The sequence below is a fragment of the Xenopus tropicalis genome, chromosome 3 (assembly GCF_000004195.4).
Source record: "Xenopus tropicalis strain Nigerian chromosome 3, UCB_Xtro_10.0, whole genome shotgun sequence".
Taxonomy (NCBI): domain Eukaryota; kingdom Metazoa; phylum Chordata; class Amphibia; order Anura; family Pipidae; genus Xenopus; species Xenopus tropicalis.
In genome coordinates, this window is record NC_030679.2 from 142408075 (window position 1) to 142421034 (window position 12960).

Sequence of the window (12960 nt, forward strand, 5' to 3'; positions counted from 1 at the left end):
TTCTATATATCTGTAACCTTGTTATGGGCTAAGGGGGCCCAGCCTGAAGGCCAGTTAGGGGGGGATTTGGGGTGAGTGCTTATTTGTGCCCTGGGTACCCCTGGAACTATAGCGGGGTGACTGTTACCCCAATGTTTCTATATATCTGTAACCTTGTTATGGGCTAAGGGGGCCCAGCCTAAAGGCCAGTTAGGGGGGGATTTGGGGTGAGTGCTTATTTGTGCCCTGGGTACCCCTGGAACTATAGCGGGGTGACTGTTACCCCAATGTTTCTATATATCTGTAACCTTGTTATGGGCTAAGGGGGCCCAGCCTGAAGGCCAGTTAGGGAGGGATTTGGGGTGAGTGCTTATTTGTGCCCTGGGTACCCCTGGAACTATAGCGGGGTGACTGTTACCCCAATGTTTCTATATATCTGTAACCTTGTTATGGGCTAAGGGGGCCCAGCCTGAAGGCCAGTTAGGGGGGATTTGGGGTGAGTGCTTATTTGTGCCCTGGGTACCCCTGGAACTATAGCAGGGTGACTGTTACCCCAATGTTTCTATATATCTGTAACCTTGTTATGGGCTAAGGGGGCCCAGCCTGAAGGCCAGTTAGGGGGGGATTTGGGGTGAGTGCTTATTTGTGCCCTGGGTACCCCTGGAACTATAGCAGGGTGACTGTTACCCCAATGTTTCTATATATCTGTAACCTTGTTATGGGCTAAGGGGGCCCAGCCTGAAGGCCAGTTAGGGGGGGATTTGGGGTGAGTGCTTATTTGTGCCCTGGGTACCCCTGGAACTATAACAGAAACTCCTGTCTCTTGCAGTTTTGAGTTCCCCTTTAATTCTGAGGCTAGCTTCCCTTGGACTCTGTGTGATGAAACAAAAGTTGCACAAAACAAGATTTGGGGTTTCCTGACTGTCATTTGAGCACATAAGTTCCTTCCTGAAAGCTCAACACCCAGTAATGAGCTGCTAACCAGAGCGGGAGGCGAGCGAGGTGGGGGCGGAATAACCTGCGTAAGGGGACACGGAGAGCAGAAGGGGAAGAGGAAATGAAGACACCGGGGGGGGGGGGGGAGGACACAAAAGAGAATGAAGAGGCAAAGTGCTAAAACCTGCTTTTTTAGTGAAAATAAAAATGCTTTTAGAGTTTCAACAGCTATCTGGTTGCTAGGGTCCAAATTACCTTAGCAACTAGGGAGTGGTTTGAATGAGAGACTGATATATGAATAGGGGAGGGCCTGAATAGTAAAGAAAGTTACAAAAAGTAAAAATAACAATAAAACTGGAGCCTCAAAGACCAATAGGTTTTGGCTGCCGGGGTCAGTGACCCCCATTTGAAAGCTGCAAAGAGTTTGAAGAAGGCGGCAAATGATTCAAAAACTATAAGAAATAAATAATGAAGACCAACTAAAAAGTTGCTTAGAATGGGCCATTCTATAACATACTGCAAGGTGAACCTACCCCTTTAATGGCTTCCCACTGCCTGGGTGCAGCACACTGTATTTCAAGCATTTTCATACCTGCAGAACCTGAATTCTGACCCACAGATCCCTTTATTTACACCAGTGGAACCAGTATTCTGACGCACACATCCCTTTAATGCTGATATAAAAGGGGCGCGTGCGAGAGAGCTGGCCTGGAAGGTGTGACAGCCACCAAAAGGAGACAGAGGAAGATGTGGAATGGGAACGTGTAACCTGTGGCTCAGACAACAGCTCGGTGGCACGACCAATCAGCTTCACCTTATCAATAACTATTAGTATGACGGAGAGAGGACTATTCTAATACAATTTGCAATTGGTCTTCATTTTTTATTATTTGCGTTGTTTGAATGATTTAGCTTTTTGTTCCAGTTTGGAATTTCAGCAACTCGATGGTTTCTAGGGTCCAATTTAACCTAGCAACCAGGCAGTGATTTGTAAGAGAGACAGGAATATGAATAGAGGAGAGCCTAAATATAAAGGCAAGTAATAAAAAGGAAGTGTAGCCACACAGAGCAATAGCTTTTTGGTTTCCGGGGTCAGCGACCCCCATTTGAAAGCTGGAAAGAGTTAGAAGAAGGAGGCAAATAATTAAAAATAAAAAAACTATACAAAATAAAAAATGAAGACCAGCTGAAAAGTTGCTAAGAATAGGCCATTCTATAGCATACTAAAAGTTAACCTGACAGCTTAATGTGCCCTTTAACGTCCCTACACAGAACCATTAGTTCATCTGGCAGCAGGTATTTGCCATTTTGGCCACCAACGCGGGTGATCCAACCATTGGGGCCTTAAAAACCTGCTGGAAATAAATCTAGCCAATCCCCAACTAGGTATCCGTCAGGCAGTGATCTGTTATTGGTCCCACGAATGCCAACAAGGAGTCAGCTAAGAGTTAAACCTTGCTATTTTCTGCCCTCACTGCTGGTTCCGACTACTGAAACAAAGTAGCAAAAGCCATCGTTCCTCCAGTTTATTTCCCAGAAAGCCTTGCGTGCTTTCCTACAGGTCTGCTGGCTTCTAGTACATTGTTTCAGTAGTCAGAACCAGCAGTGCAGAGAATACAGATACTACTGTCACTAGCAATTACACACTTTTTAGAACTTTCCGTATGAGTAAGCGGGGGAAATATTTATAGGCGTGTAATTACATGTATACGTTGGGCCGTCTATGCATGAACCTCACGTGTAACGATGACTGAAAGGGAATGTTCACCTTTGAGTTAAATGTAGAGAGTGAAATTCTGAGACAATTTGCAATTGGTCTGCATTTTTTTATTATTTGCCATTTTTAAGTTATTTGATTTTCAGTTTAGCAGCTCTCCAGTTTCAGCAGCTATTTGGTTGCTGGGGTTCTAAATTACCTTAGCAACCAAGAAGTGGTTTAGACAAGAGACTGGTATATGTATAGGAGAGAGGCTTGAATAGAAAAGAAGGTTATAAAAAGTAACAATAACAATAAAACTGGAGCCTCAAAGAGAAATAGCTTTTTGGTTGCTAGGGTCCAAATTACCTTAGCAACCAAGGGGTGGTTTGGACAAGAGACTGGTATATGAATAGGAGAGGCCAGAATAGAAAAGAAAGGTAATAAAAACTAGTAATAACAATAAAACTGGAGCCACACAGAGCAATAGCTTTTTGGTTGCTAGGGTCCAAATTACCTTGGCAACCAAGGAGTGGTTTGGACAAGAGACTGGTATATGTATAGGAGGGAGGCCTGAATAGAAAAGAAAGTAATAAAAAGTAACAATAACAATAAAACTGGAGCCTCACAGAGCAATAGCTTTTTGGTTGCTAGGGTCCAAATTAACTTGGCAACCAAGGAGTGGTTTGGACAAGAAACTGGTATATGTATAGGAGGGAGGCCTGAATAGAAAAGAAAGAAATAAAAAGTAACAATAAAACTGGAGCCTCACAGAGCAATAGTTTTTTGGTTGCCGGGGTCAGTGACCCCCCATTGAGCTGGAAGGAGAAAAACTTTAACAAATAATGAAGACCAATTGAAAAGTGGCTTAGAATTGGCCATTCTTCAGCAAGCTAAAGGTTAAGTTAAAGGTGAAGCCACCCCTTGAATGAGTTCACATACTCCGGCGCTTACTTTCACTGCCGTACGCCTATAAGCCTAAATATATCTGCGCTGACAAGAGGGAGAGGCCGGGGCGTGGGCGAGGATTGGCCCGTAAAGGTCTTAGCAAAGAAAAGCCTGAGAAATTGCTGCTGTAAACGGAGACGTTAGACAACAGCCAAAGGGATATGGGCTACTGATATTCATTACAAGGTTATCTCACGTGGATTACTTGCCCTTTAAGGCTCATACCTGCCATACTGGTCAATACTTTACATCATGTGACCAGTCAGTCTGTCTGAACCTTTCTACTGTTCTGTTAGTCGGGCCCGACCTGCAGAACCAGTGATGACGAGCTGCAGCCCAACTGGCCAATAGCCACGGCACAAAGAAATAGCTGGAGGGCCCCATTTGCTCCATGCTGTATTGAGCAGTCTCATTGGAGAGCGCAAAAAGCAGTGAGCGCTCGGCACGTACACATTGTAGATTTTGCAGTCGCCCCCCTCCCCCCCCTACACGGGAGCCTGTATATTGCCCGAAAAAGGACACAAAACGACAAACCACAAATCTGAATAAGTTGTAAGCTCTTCCGCAACGAGCCACGCTTCCTGCCTGCCGAGCCCTGACAGTAAATAGTTACACAGCCTGTGAGCTCCCTTGGCACGGACTGCCCCAACTTACTGTAAAGGGGATCTAACCCCGGCTATACGTATGGCAAGGCTTCACTGCTTACATCCAATTCAATTCATTTCAATTCAAATTAATTCTCTATTTAAAGGGGAAGTTCACCTTAAGGTTAACTTTTAGTATGTTATAGAATGGCCAATGCTAAGCAACTTTTCAACTGGTCTTCATTGCTGGTATGGGACCCATTATCCAGAATGCTGAGGACCTGGGGTTTTCCAGATAAGAGAAAAGGGAATCATTTAACCATGAAATAAACCCAATAGGGCTGTTCTGCCCCCAATAAGGGGTAATTATATCTTAGTTGGGATCAAGTACAGGTACTGTTTTATTATTACAGAGAAAAGGGAATCATTTAACCATTAAATAAACCCAATAGGGCTGTTCTGCCCCAATAAGGGGTAATTATATCTTAGTTGGGATCAAGTACAGGTACTGTTTTATTATTACAGAGAAAAGGGAATCATTTAACCATAAAATAAACCCAATAGGGCTGTTCTGCCCCAATAAGGGGTAATTATATCTTAGTTAGGATCAAGTACAGGTACTGTTTTATTATTACAGAGAAAAGGGAATCATTTAACCATTAAATAAACCCAATACAGCTGTTCTGCCCCCAATGAGGGGTAATTATATCTTAGTTGGGATCAAGTACAGGTACTGTTTTATTATTACAGAGAAAAGGGAATCATTTAACCATTAAATAAACCCAATAGGGCTGTTCTGTCCCCAATAAGGGGTAATTATATCTTAGTTGGGATCAAGTACAGGTACTGTTTTATTATTACAGAGAAAAGGGAATCATTTAACCATTAAATAAACCCAATAGGGCTGTTCTGTCCCCAATAAGGGGTAATTATATCTTAGTTGGGATCAAGTACAGGGACTGTTTTATTATTACAGAGAAAAGGGAATCATTTAACCATTAAATAAACCCAATAGGGCTGTTCTGCCCCCAATAAGGGGTAATTGTATCTTAGTTGGGATCAAGTACAGGTACTGTTTTATTATTACAGAGACAAAAGGAAATCATGTTGAAAAATTAAAATTATTTGCTTATAATGGAGTCTATGGGAGATGGCCTGTCCCTTCTTTTTCAAACTCTTTCCAGCTTTCAAACGGGGGGGTCACTGACCCCCGGCAGCCAAAAATCTATTGCTCTGTGAGGCTCCAGTTTTATATTACTTATTTATCTATTCAGGCCCTCCCCTAATTATATATATCAGTCTTTCATTCAAACCACACCCTAGTTGCTAAGGTAATGCGGATCCTAGCAACCAATTAGCTGCTGAAATTCCAAGTTGCCGAACACTAAAAAAAACTACAAATAAAAAATGAAGACCAATTGCAAATTGTCTCAGAATAGCACTCTCTACATCATACTAAAACTCAAAGGTGGACAACCCCTTTAAAGGGGTGCTTCACTGTAAATTCACTTGTAATATGTTATAGAATGGTCAGTTCTAAACACCTTTTCAATTGGTCTTCATTATATTATATATATATTATTTTATTATTTATTCTAGCTTATGAATTATTTGCCTTCATCTGCCTCTTTCCCTTATTGCTCTATGAGGCTACAGTTTTATCGTTACTTTTTCTTACTATTCAGGCCCCTCTTCTAGTCATATTCCTGTCTCTCTTTCCATCCACTCCCTGGTTGCTAAGGTAACTGGAACCCTAGCAACCTGAGGGCTGCAAACAGGGTTTATGTCAAAAACCTTAGTTTTCCTCATCTGTAGCAAATCGTTTACTTTATACTCAATTCTATGTCTCCGAGCAACTGTGGGAGGAGGGAAAGTTATGTAATCAGAGGTGCGGTTAAATACCCCTCCCCCCCCTGCCCCGTGGGACAAAGGCAGTAATTAGGGAAAGGAGGGCGCTCATTATACGGAGCTTATTATCTCTAATTAAGCAAGCACTGATCCCGGCTATCATCATTACACATTTATACAAGGCACCAAAAAAATTAGAAAACCTTGATTAAAGGGGAACTGTCACCCTAAGAAATAATTCCAAATCCCTTTATATCAGGTTAGTAGAGCAAAAGAAACTTTACTTACGCTATATAAGTTATTGAATTTTTTTCCCCATCAGTATTAGAATTTACACTCACAGCCAGCAGGCCGGCGCCATTTTGTGGGCACTGTTATTAAGGCAATTTTGGTATCAGCCCAAACTATTAAGCATTTGCCATCTAGGAAAATGCTAAATGGAATGTTAATGTAATAGTAATTAAAAATCTGAGATGTCAATCGTATATTGCCTGCCCCGCCTCTATGCCGCAGGCATAGAGGCGGGGCAGGCAATATATGATTGACATCTCAGATTTTTAAATACATTTATAACAGGTATGGATGATTTAATAAAAAAAAAAAAGATTTGGATTTCATGTTTAATTTTGAAAGGATACAGATATGGGACCCATTATCCAAAATGCTCGGGGCCTGGGGTTTTCCAGATAAGGGATCTTGCCATAATTTGGATCGCCATAAATTAAGTCTGCTAAGAATAACTTAAATATTGAATAAACCCATTAGACTTGTTCTGCCCCCAATAAGGGGTAATTATATCTTAGTTGGGATCAAGTACAGGTACTGTTTTATTATTACAGAGAAAAGGGAATCATTTAACTATTAAATAAACCCAATAGGGCTGTTCTGCCCCCAATAAGGGGTAATTATATCTTAGTTGGGATCAAGTACAGGTACTGTTTTATTATTACAGAGAAAAGGGAATCATTTAACCATGAAATAAACCCAATAGGGCTGTTCTGCCCCAATAAGGGGTAATTATATCTTAGTTGGGATCAAGTACAGGTACTGTTTTATTATTACAGAGAAAAGGGAATCATTTAACTATTAAATAAACCCAATAGGGCTGTTCTGCCCCAATAAGGGGTAATTATATCTTAGTTGGGATCAAGTACAGGTACTGTTTTATTATTACAGAGAAAAGGGAATCATTTAACCATTAAATAAACCCAATAGGGCTGTTCTGCCCCAATAAGGGGTAATTATATCTTAGTTGGGATCAAGTACAGGTACTGTTTTATTATTACAGAGAAAAGGGAATCATTTAACCATTAAATAAACCCAATAGGGCTGTTCTGCCCCAATAAGGGGTAATTATATCTTAGTTGGGATCAAGTACAGGTACTGTTTTATTATTACAGAGAAAAGGGAATCATTTAACCATTAAAAAAACCCAATAGGGCTGTTCTGCCCCCAATAAGGGGTAATTATATCTTAGTTGGGATCAAGTACAGGTACTGTTTTATTATTACAGAGAAAAGGGGATCATTTAACCATTAAATAAACCCAATAGGGCTGTTCTGCCCCAATAAGGGGTAATTATATCTTAGTTGGGATCAAGTACAGGTACTGTTTTATTATTACAGAGAAAAGGGAATCATTTAACCATTAAATAAACCCAATAGGGCTGTTCTGCCCCAATAAGGGGTAATTATATCTTAGTTGGGATCAAGTACAGGTACTGTTTTATTATTACAGAGAAAAGGGAATCATTTAACCATTAAATAAACCCAATAGGGCTGTTCTGCCCCCAATAAGGGGTAATTATATCTTAGTTGGGATCAAGTACAGTTACTGTTTTATTATTACAGAGAAAAGGGGATCATTTAACCATTAAATAAACCCAATAGGGCTGTTCTGCCCCCAATAAGGGGTAATTATATCTTAGTTGGGATCAAGTACAGGTACTGTTTTATTATTACAGAGAAAAGGGAATCATTTAACCATTAAATAAACCCAATAGGGCTGTTCTGCCCCCCAATAAGGGGTAATTATCTCTTAGTTGGGATCAAATACAGATACTGTTTTATTATTACAGAGAAAAGGGAATCATTTAACCATGAAATAAACCCAATAGGGCTGTTCTGCCACAATAAGGGGTAATTATATCTTAGTTGGGATCAAGTACAGGTACTGTTTTATTATTACAGAGAAAAGGGAATCATTTAACCATGAAATAAACCCAATAGGGCTGTTCTGCCCCAATAAGGGGTAATTATATCTTAGTTGGGATCAAGTACAAGTACTGTTTTATTATTACAGAGAAAAGGGAATCATTTAACCATTAAATAAACCTAATAGGGCTGTTCTGCCCCAATAAGGGGTAATTATATCTTAGTTGGGATCAAGTACAGGTACTGTTTTATTATTACAGAGAAAAGGGAATCATTTAACCATTAAATAAACCCAATAGGGCTGTTCTGCCCCCAATAAGGGGTAATTATATCTTAGTTGGGATCAAGTACAGGTACTGTTTTATTATTACAGAGAAAAGGGAATCATTTAACCATTAAATAAACCCAATAGGACTGTTCTGCCCCCAATAAGGGGTAATTATATCTTAGTTGGGATCAAGTACAAGTACTGTTTTATTATTACAGAGAAAAGGGAATCATTTAACCATTAAATAAACCCAATAGGGCTGTTCTGCCCCAATAATGGGTAATTATATCTTAGTTGGGATCAAGTACAAGTACTGTTTTATTATTACAGAGAAAAGGGAATCATTTAACCATGAAATAAACCCAATAGGGCTGTTCTGCCCCAATAAGGGGTAATTATATCTTAGTTGGGATCAAGTACAGGTACTGTTTTATTATTACAGAGAAAAGGGAATCATTTAACCATTAAATAAACCCAATAGGACTGTTCTGCCCCCAATAAGGGGTAATTATATCTTAGTTGGGATCAAGTACAGGTACTGTTTTATTATTACAGAGAAAGGGGAATCAATTTTAAAAATTAGATTTATTTGCTTATAATGGAGTCTATGGAAGATAGCCTTCTAGTAATTTGGAACTTTCTGGATAATAGGTTTCTGGATAAGGGATCCTATACCTATACAGCTTTTTATGACTGGTTGTCGGGTTCCCTTTAAAAAACAAAAGACAGAAATTGGTTGGGCAGGGCTACCCCAAGGGCCCGTACACAGGCTAAAGGGCCAGCAGGGTTCTTAAGGGGCTGATCATAAAGATGTACTATCTAAGGCTCCAGTGAATAGCATGAGCGGGCAGGGCTCTGTTTAGAGAAGAGATAAAAGACGCCTAAGCGCAACAGGCCTGATGCTGCAATAAATACCAGAACTCCTACGTCAAAGGAAGGCTAAATACGTGCAGCAGGGAGATACATATAGTCTGTCAGGTCACACAGATATATGTCATTATTCTTCTTGCTGCTTCTTCACCTCTGTAAGAGCTCAGCCCAAACAGTAAAGGCCTTAGCCATCTCACCACTGATTGGTCGTCCCTGCCTTTTATACGCAAGCTGCCTATATGTAGAGCTATGCATCATCATCCCCAGGCTCCACCAGGTTATACAGGGAACTCTGAGCATCACTCATGTATTATAAGGGATAATGTACCCCCTACTGTAAATGATAAGGATATTAGCAGTCACTGAGGGGTTCTGTGCCCATATAAAGGCACAAGGCTGCAGGCTGAGTTATACAGGGAACTCTGAGTATCACTCATGTATTATAAGGGATAATGTACCCCCTACTGTAAATGATAAGGATATTAGCAGTCACTGAGGGGTTCTGTGCCCCCCATATAAAGGCACAAGGCTGCAGGCTGAGTTATACAGGGAACTCTGAGTATCACTCATGTATTATAAGGGATAATGTACCCCCTACTGTAAATGATAAGGATATTAGCAGTCACTGAGGGGTTCTGTGCCCCCCATATAAAGGCACAAGGCTGCAGGCTGAGTTATACAGGGAACTCTGAGTATCACTCATGTATTATAAGGGATAATGTACCCCCTACTGTAAATGATAAGGATATTAGCAGTCACTGAGGGGTTCTGTGCCCCCCATATAAAGGCACAAGGCTGCAGGCTGAGTTATACAGGGAACTCTGAGTATCACTCATGTATTATAAGGGATAATGTACCCCCTACTGTAAATGAAGTTTATAAAGTTTATTTTGCTCAACTAACAAGATAGAAAAGGAATTGGAATTTTTTCTTATGGACATGGAACAGGGGCGTGTTTGCATATTTAAACATAAGCAAATAAAATGTAAATATGGGCACTTTTGGAGATCAGAAGAAAAACATGACAGAACACACAAAGTTAATGAGTGATACAGTGCAAACATACAGATAGGGAACTTGAGTTGCCAGTTGGGGGGGGATGGGGCAGTCAGGACATCACCGGCCCTGGCCAAAAGCCTCCCAAAAATCACCTCCATCTTTGTATCAACACCTTGGCTTTTACTAATAAGGATACTTCCTGTCAAATGACAGGAAACAGGAAGTAGAGTGGACAGACATGGAAGCTGCCAACCCTGCTGTCTTTTCAGTTCAGGTAGAGGCCATTTTGGGGTGTCAGTCCTGTGAGGGTGGTGAGAGACGCCCTGTGATGAAACTATGGGTTTATGGGTATTTGAGGTAAGGCGCGTGCCGCTGCTAGAGTACAGCTGGGCCCAGGAGATAGGGCGGCCATTGATTGCAACAGATAAAGGGAGAAGCTGCCGAGCTGATAACAAAGCCTCAGCCACAAACCCCAGGGCATCTGTTTATACACAGCAAGGGATCATAGCGCCTTTAAAGGAGCAGTTCACCTATTTAATTATTAGCCTTCTTCTTCTAACTCTTTCCAGCTTTCAAATGGGGGTCACTGACCCCGGCAGCCAAAAACCTATTGCTCTGTGAGGCTCCAGTTCTATTGTTATCGTTACTTTTTGTAACTTTCTTTTCTATTCAGGCCTCTCCCCTATTCCTATACCTGTCTCTCATTCAAACAACTCCCTGGTTGCTAGGGTAACCTGGACCCTAGCAACCAGATGACAGCTGAAATTCCAAACCGGAGAGTTCCTGATAATGTATTGTTTGTGGTATTTTAATCAAGACCCACTGCAAACTGTCTTAGAATATAACTCTCTACAACACACTAAAAGTTGACTCAATGGTGAGCAACCCCTTTAAAGACTAAGGGGGTTATGTAATAAAAGGTACTAAGTTTGCCCAGGAGCAGTAACCCATAGCAACCAATCAGTATCTAGTGGTCACCTGTTTAAAAGCAAACATATTATTGGTTGCTATGGGTTACTGCTCCTGAGCTAACTTAGTGCCTCTTATTACATAGGGGGGTAAATTTATTCTGAAGTTGCCCGTTAATTTGCGCCAAGACCAAGGAAGAAAATTCCTTCCAATCAGCAGGCACAGTTGGAACAATCAGTAATCTGCACTCAATTATACTCTCAAGAACCACTTCCACACCCAGCTTTCCATATAGGATCTCAATTAAATATTATAACTGATTATCCAACATCCCTGACTTTATTAAATTGACTATTAACAATTAATTCTGAAATGCTCTTGGACATTATAGTGGCCATAAACCCTCCCACTGGGGGCTATATTTGCCTAAGGCTTCCATTGGGATGGAGCTGCCCCAGGAAGCTAATTCTAAGCAACTTTTCATTTGGTCTTCATTATTTATTTCTTATAGTTTTTAAAATATTTGCCTCCCTGTTCTGACTCACTCCACCTTGCAAATGGGGGTCACTGACCCCAGCAGCGAATAGAAACTATTGCTCTGTGAGGCTCCAGTTTTACTGTTATTGTTACTTTTTGTATCTTTCTATTTAGCCCCTCTCCTATTCATATACCAGTCTCTCATCCAAACCACTCCCTGGTTGCTAAGGTAACTTGGACCCTAGCAACCAAATAGCTGCTGAAACACCAAAGTGCCCATATACCAGTCAGCGTGTGGGTAACAGTACCAATACACACAGTATATACAGTGCCCGTATACCAGTCAGTGTGTGGGTAACAGTACCGATACACACAGTATATACAGTGCCCGTATACCAGTCAGTGTGTGGGTAACAGTACCGATACACACAGTATATACAGTGCCCTTATACCAGTCAGTGTGTGGGTAACAGTACCTATACACAGTATATACAGTGCCCGTATACCAGTCAGTGTGTGGGTAACAGTACCTATACACACAGTATATACAGTGCCCATATACCAGTCAGTGTGTGGGTAACAGTACCTATACACACAGTATATACAGTGCCCGTATACCAGTCAGTGTGTGGGTAACAGTACCTATACACACAGTATATACAGTGCCCATATACCAGTCAGTGTGTGGGTAACAGTACCTATACACAGTATATACAGTGCCCGTATACCAGTCAGTGTGTGGGTAACAGTACCTATACACAGTATATACAGTGCCCGTATACCAGTCAGTGTGTGGGTAACAGTACCTATACACAGTATATACAGTGCCCGTATACCAGTCAGCGTGTGGGTAACAGTACCGATACACACAGTATATACAGTGCCCGTATACCAGTCAGCGTGTGGGTAACAGTACCTATACACAGTATATACAGTGCCCGTATACCAGTCAGTGTGTGGGTAACAGTACCTATACACACAGTATATACAGTGCCCGTATACCAGTCAGTGTGTGGGTAACAGTACCTATACACAGTATATACAGTGCCCGTATACCAGTCAGTGTGTGGGTAACAGTACCTATACACAGTATATACAGTGCCCGTATACCAGTCAGCGTGTGGGTAACAGTACCGATACACACAGTATATACAGTGCCCGTATACCAGTCAGCGTGTGGGTAACATTACCGATACACAGTATATACAGTGCCCGTATACCAGTCAGTGTGTGGGTAACAGTACCTATACACACAGTATATACAGTGCCCGTATACCAGTCAGTGTGTGGGTA

The 12960-nt window shown here is 41.3% G+C and overlaps 1 protein-coding gene across 2 annotated transcripts in view; it reads right to left on the reverse strand.

Annotated features, from left to right (window-relative positions):
• arrb2 (arrestin beta 2) overlaps positions 1–12960 on the reverse strand; it is a 35359-nt gene that overhangs the window by 14967 nt on the left and 7432 nt on the right.